The 7,458-nt window shown below is 37.1% G+C and overlaps 1 pseudogene; it reads left to right on the forward strand.

Moving 5' to 3' along the window:
• The first annotated feature begins 3,368 nt into the window (after positions 1 to 3,368).
• Positions 3,369 to 7,332, forward strand: LOC103199632 (annotated as a pseudogene).
• Positions 7,333 to 7,458: the final 126 nt, after the last annotated feature.

Consider the following 7,458-nt stretch of genomic DNA (forward strand, 5'->3'; position numbering starts at 1 on the left):
AGGGTCAGGAAAGAGAAAAGAAAAAAAAAAGGGAGAAAGAAGGAAGATAAAGAATAATTTTAAAACAAGCAGACAAAACAAACTGTGAGGAGCAGAGCTCTCTTAAGGCATATATTGGCATGGAATTCCTTCTGGTTAAGAAGGTGAGTAGACATAGGGATCACACCTCTGTTCACCAAGAGGATGTGGGCTGTAAGAGTAACAAGGGGAATATCATACCTTTCTAGTTATCAGCCTCCAGTGTGGTTCCCTGTACAGTCCTCTGCAAGTCAAAATTATTCTTACTTCTCTATCCAGACAAGAATTCCACTTGTATATATTCAAAATGACCATGCCCATCACTTGCAAATATTCAAAATAGCTGCACCCTCAGGATCACTCCTGGCAGTCCACAGGTCTGTTTGCCTCCTTCTTCGATGTTTTCCTTTCTGGTTGTCAGGCATTAATGTAATCTTTGCCTATACAGCCCTTGGTGAGCAGAGGAAATACTTAGGCTGCTGCCAGGAAATATTCAAAATGGTTGTGCCTTCAGGACATCTGGCAGTCTGCTGCTTCATTTGTCTCCTTACTCACTGTTTCACTCAAGTTCTTCTGCTACATGGTATTTATTTCACTTCACTATCCTTCCTTTCAAAGCTCAGGGTTCCAGCATAGTCTTCTGTATCAGTTTCAATTGGTTTCTCATTGGTTTGCCACAGAGGTTGTGTATAGCTTATCAGCCTATTCCACCATCTTGCCAGAACTCTGGAAAGTTTAGTTTTTGATATCATAGAGTTCTTGCTCTTCATACTGTATCTAGGTCACCTTTAGTTTTAATTATCCAAATCCATTTCATTAGCTTGGGTAATCTCCTGAACTCAGGCTCATCAAACAATATACCCAAACCCAACTAGTCTACTTTTCCTCAAACCTCCTCTTCCTCAGTGGTACTAATTTTGGTTAATAACAGCATGCTTTACACAATTGTCTATTTTGGAAGGATTCTTAAATGTTTTGGTTTCGGTATCATTTTATACTTAAAAAATTGTGCATCCACAGTGATTTTTAATAATATTTTTAATATTTTATTTTGGTTGTTGGTGTTGAAAATAGATAGCAGAACATATTCATCAATTTTTACATATACACTTTGGTGATGCTGATTATAATCTTCATGTTGTGCATCCATTCTCATTCTCCTTTTCTGAGTTTTTCCTCCCCGATTAACATAAATTCACTGTCCCCTATGTCTCCTTTCTAAAATTTTATGCTGCTGTTGTCAATTTGATTTCATATTGATATATCCTAAACAAGCACAACACTCAAGGAAGACTTTTGTTAGTAGCTGAGCAAAAATATTGCTTGGTTTTAAGAAAATTTCAGGGGAATATTTTTTTGGTTTATACTTTATGGTTTAAAGATTATATTATGGGCAATATTTTCAGGGGTTCATCCAGCATAATGGCTCCTGAAAATTTAGATTAAAAGCCTCATGGGATTGATTTTGTGGTTTGAAGGATTAGTTTTATGGTTTCATGAGCTATCCCAGTTACTTGGCATAATATCTGTTCTTCCTTCTAGTTTGTTGTGTCATGCCTGGGATCCAGAAAGCTTATGGGTGGCAATCTAATGAGTAACAATTGGCCTGTAATCTCCTTAAGCAACAGAGGAAGAATAATAGGAATAGAAGGTAGGGATAGAATGTATGTCTGATTGTCTCCATGAACATCTGCTCACTTTTCCATGAAACCAGAACTGGATTGTGCTTGTCTATCATTATTAAACATTTTGATCAAAGACAGAATATCCAATCTGTCTGTGTGTGTGTTTTATCAGTTGTATCTATCCATATTTTCCAAGTTAAATAATTGTACTGAGATATTTAAAAGTTTTATTTATAATTTAATTCATAGATATCATTAATAAACCCATTATATGTTAAGACACAGAATATTATGAAAAATGACTATGGTTTCTAAAATAAAAAGGAATTAGTAAGAAGAAAGATACTGCTTAATATTTTAAAGAATCATTTTAATATCTGGCTTATATTTAAGGTAACTAGATTCTTATATCTTCTGAATTTAATATGTTGTGATATAATATGTCACGGATCTCAAGAAATCTGCATTCTATTCTGAGAGAATGCAAGTGAAGAAAGGAAATGTTTTAGTGTAATAAAAGTAACTTGAAAAAGTCTCATGGACTCTCAATGTTCTTCATCCACTCCTAAATCAAATAGATCACAAAACTGACACATTGAGCTAAAAGGCAACCTTGTATGTGAAGTAGAACTAAGTTGTTTGTAACATTGTCTATGGAGATAAATCTTCACAAAGCAATGGAAATCAAAGTCATATGATAATAGAATATTTTGTTGGAAGCTCAGATGATGTTTTGCATGGCACACCACATAGAAATTAAAAGAAACAAAAGAGGGAACAATTCCCCATTAGGCACTTCTTATCCTTTCATTGTCCTCTTTGACATTCACCATCAGGGTTTTCTCATTCACCATGTGTCCCTCACACAGATTGTAAATGTCTTCTATCTCGAATCTTTAGTATTCTCCCAATTTGACCTTGATTTTTCAGAATAATTTAGTTCTGTTATATACCTGTTCACACAGATTTACAGAAAACAAAAGGCTACAATAATTAATAGGTAGTGGGTTTTTTGATGGTTTTGTTACGGAAAGTAAAATATATATATATATCTATCTTTGTTATATTCTGGGAAAATATTGCATAATGAAATCTGTTTTGTAATAATCTACTATTTCTTGCATTGTCAAAGCTGATATATTTGAAAATTACACATGTAGTCTAAGCCTATGCTTTTTGAATTAAATTTGAATTAAATTGACTTTGTTAAAGTCAACATTGTTACGCAATGGGGTCAGGGAACTTGTTATCTCTTGGTAGGTGCTCGGTTCCCCAGTTTTGATGGTAAATTAACAAGTCCAGTATGTAATAATCAGTTATTCAGATTGCTTAGGAATGATGCCTGGATCACCTCATAAATAAATTACAAAGACCAACAGAGGTGCATACCAAGGACAAAGGCAATCTAGAACGGGAAAGTGGATGTTTATCAGTTGCAACTTCAAAACTAGCTGTAGGATGTAAATTATAATGTATCTTGCCAGGAAAAAAGGCACAGCAGAATCTTGGAAGATGTTTAATCAGAATGAATTTTACGGAACAAATGGATCCTAGTTACGAAACAGGTAGGCTGTATTGAATGATGAAATTGGCTGCCCAGATGCTCCTTTTTTAGTATTAAAGCACTCATTTCCTAGTTCCTGAGCAAGTCAGTGACTGATAACTTACAACTAAACTCCTTTCTGAGAACTGCTGTCTGGTGAAGAGAAACACTTGTCCAACACCATGCATGCTTCATGTTCTTTCTTTGATAAAAAGCCAAAACTCAAAGTCAACACCTGGTCAATGTGAGATTATAAACCTTTGTTCCTTTGCTTCCATGCAGGGCAACTCTAACTAGCCATCTAATCTCTGGAGCTTCTCTTGTGACTGGCTGAGATCATAGTTGGAACTACATTATAATTCTACTTACTGCTGAGCCCAGTCTTAGTTAATTCTCTCCCCCACAAGTCTGAACTTTATAGCATGCTTTAACAACTGGTTAGACCACACATTCTTGGCTCAGAGTCTGTTATCTGAAGAATAGATAACAACTAGAAAAACTAATTTTTATTGAATTGAGAGTGCCCTCCATGGTTATTCTTCATTTCTTCCATATTGGTAATAAAAATTAGATCATGAAGGTTTACACAGGAAAACAAATAAAAGAAAGAATAGGCAGTTTATATAGGCAAAACCCTAAGAAACATATGTGGGCATTTTTTCTCCATCTTCTACACATGTAAAGAAAGGCTTAATTTTAGATAGCATGATATTTATTACTATGCATTAACTTATCTTATGAAACTCTGGTCCAATGCATTAGCTTGGGGACCTAGAAGTAGTGCTAAATGATAGACTGCTTGAAAACAAACAAGCAAAAACAATTCAAAATCAGACTATGGATAATAAAAATTCAGAACCCATAAATATTTTTGTATAATACAAGTAAAGCTATCCAACTGTTTAGGAAGGTTAGACAGTTTCTTACTTCTTTCTTCTAGCTTTTGTTAACATAGCCAATAAATTATCTTCTTTGATTCCAGTAGTGATAATCAAATTCTAGATTATCAGAGTCAAATGATAATAATTAACCAACAGAAGCAAGATAGAGGAGTTTCTATCATAAGCAGCCAAAGTAGAAAAGATAATCAGAAGATGTTATCTGCAGGAATATTTTGTGGTTACTAATTGGCATTGGGGTACTTAGAACTGAAGTCATTGAACAAGTAAATAATGTTCTACTTGATATGTATAATTTTATAAAAGTCTTTGCTCTGTTGAGAAGAGAAGCTGACATGAACCTTCATTGTGATGTCCTAGTCCTTTGTTGTGTTTTATATTTATTATAAAAACTTAAAATGATACATAATCAAGCAATATTGCCTGATATTTTTTTTAAGGGAACTCTGGTGTCACGTGGTTAAATTACTGGGCTGTTAACCAAAAGGTCAGCAGTTAGAGCCCACCAGCTGCTCTGTGGGAGATAAATGAGGCAGTCTGCTTCTGTAAAGTTTTACAGCCTTGGAAATCCTATGGGACAGTTCTACTCAGACTCAATGGCAGTGAGTTTTTTGTTTCAATTAAACTTTTCCAGAACATACAAAAAACATACATGTGTTCTCTTTTCACTAACTATTTAAATGTTAACATTCTTCTGTTTGGGCTATTATTGGGTGTTTGTGTGTGTGTGTGTGTGTTTGTATGTGAGTGTACTCATAGTCATGTGTATAGATTACCACACATGCAGTATCACTAATTTTGTTATGGACATTATAAAAGCAAGCTGCTGACACGGTATCCTATAATCTCTAAACACTCCAGTGTGTATTTTACAAGACTCTGTTCTACATAAACAGCATGGAGCTATCAAAATCAGGATATCAATATTGGTACAACACTATCATCAAATTCACAGACACACACTTCTCCTTTCTCTTTAGAGAAACAACTTTTGCATCTAGTTGTCATGTTTTTACAGATTCCTATCCTCAATGTTTCCCTGTCTGCCATGTTCTTGATGGTTTTAAGAATACATGGTTGTAGATCTGACTCAACCGCACATAACAACAATGATGAGGCAGCAGTATAAGAAGCAGGAAGACATTTCTGCTTAAGCATTGCTGCTATCAATGTATGTTTATCTAGAAATTGGAAGGATGCAGTGATGTACTTCTCCAAGTTGAAGATGAAAGAAGAAGAAGGTGACCATCCAGCAACCAAAGACTACAGTGTGAAAATTTTTCCCAGCAGATTGGGAGAAACTGAAAAGAAATCGGGACAAAAAGCTAATGCCAGTCATCCTGGAGGAGGCTGTGGTTGGTCAAAATGAAAGTGAGAGATGTGAATGCAATGCTGGGAACAAACTCAATACCTTTGCAGCCCAGGAGGACAATGATCTTCTTTTGGAGAGGGGCTTCATGGAGAGGCAGGCCACTGAGCATGCAGCTATGGACATACCCCACAAATCCACCTCCTGGAGGGATAGAAAACACAAAGTCTTGGGTGATGGAAGTGAAACTAGAACAACTGTGCTGAAAATGAAGTGAAAGCATATCTCTAAAGGGCTCCATCCTAAGATGCGTGTGACCTGCACAATGAAGAACGGGAGCAGCAGACGTCAGTGGCAGACAGAAAGCCTGGACAGCAAATTAGAAATTAGCCAAGGCATTAAAGCCTGAGTCACTTCCCAGGAGAGTAACATCACTAGAGAGAAACAAGACAGGAAAAAATCAGAGGCCAAAGGCAATAGAAGCAGAAGCTTGTCAAAAGAGTCCCTCAAATTCAGCAACAATGAACTAGGCTCACCTATGTTCTCCAGCTCTCTACACTTGTCTCCAAGTCTTTCATACACTACTGCAAAAGACAAAGAGGAGACTCTGTCAAGCTATATGCCAGTCTTGAGGCTGCCTGACAAACAGCAGAAACTTAAAGAAAGGCAGAAGACAAATGTGCTCTGCATAGATGAAGACAAGGATTGCCAAGCTGCCTCCCTGCTGAAGCAATACACTGACACCAGTGAAAAATCATCGAGGAAGAGACTGTGCAAAACTAAGCACTTAATACCTCAGGAATCAAAGCTGGAGTTGTCACTGATGGGGTGCAGTTATGTGGATAATACTGATGGCAAGGTGACTGTCCAGAAGTTCAGAAGGCAACTAAAGTCTACTTTCTACCTTGATTTGTTACCAACCAAGTTGGAACAGAAGTCCTTCAAACACTTACAACAGTTTCTACCAGCTTCCCAGTCCTTGCAGGTGCCATGCTTAACTTCTTCTCAAAAAAGAGCCCAATTGCATGCAATGTCACCAGACGCCCGAAGATGGTTCGTCAATAAAAATGTTGGTGAGACCCTCCTGCAGTAGGCTTCCCGGCGTGGCTATGAGGAAGTGGTCTTGTACTGCCTGAAGAACAAGATTTGCAATGTGAGTCATCGTGACAATGTAGGTTACTGTGCCCTGCAGGAAGCTTGTGCAAGAGGCCAGCTCAACATTGCACGACACCTCCTTGAATATGGTGCTGATGTCAACTGCAGAGTCCATGATAGAACCAGACCTCTCCATGATGCAGTTGAGAATGATCACTTGGAGATTGTCTGCCTACTCCTTTCTTATGGTGCTGACCCCACTCTGGCTATATACTCAGGTAGAACCATCATGAAAATACTCACAGCAAACTTATGGAAAGATTTCTGACAGATTACTTAAATGACGTACAGAATTTGGATGACTTGAAAAGCTCTTGGGAGTTCTACAGTAGTTCTGTGTGTGATAATAAAATGGGACATGATACTTTGGCAAATTCCCCAGGAACAGAGAATCAAGGTGAAGATGAGGCTGGCAGTGATGTATTTGAATTTGAATTTTCAGATAGCCCCCTATTAACATGTTACCACATCCAAGTTTCTTTCTCTCCGGGGCCACGAAACTGGTTATTGTTTTCAGATGTGCTTCAGAAACTGAAAATGTCATCCTCCATGTTCTGTGACAATTTTCCAAATGTGGAAATTGTCACAATTATAGAGGCAGAATTTTACAGACAGATTTCAGCCAGTTTCTTGTTCTCTTCCTCGAAAGATCTGGAAGACTTCAATCCTGAGAGCAAGAAATTATTAGACTTGGTTGAGTTGACAAGTCAGCTTCAGACTCTCCAGGGCTCTTCTGTGGAATCTCTATATCCTAGTGATGTGGCTTCCGAGAAGGACAACTGATGATTGTGACATTGCTGCCATCCATACAGTTACAGTGTTAATCTTGGTGTGTAATGTGACTATTTCAATAAAGCAAAGATATTACTAGAAATTAAAATATCTCTTATTTATATAAGAGAAATCACT

This window comes from Orycteropus afer, unplaced genomic scaffold (genome assembly GCF_000298275.1).
Source record: "Orycteropus afer afer isolate SDZICR_OR568_19922 unplaced genomic scaffold, OryAfe1.0 scaffold00115, whole genome shotgun sequence".
In the NCBI taxonomy this organism is placed as follows: domain Eukaryota; kingdom Metazoa; phylum Chordata; class Mammalia; order Tubulidentata; family Orycteropodidae; genus Orycteropus; species Orycteropus afer.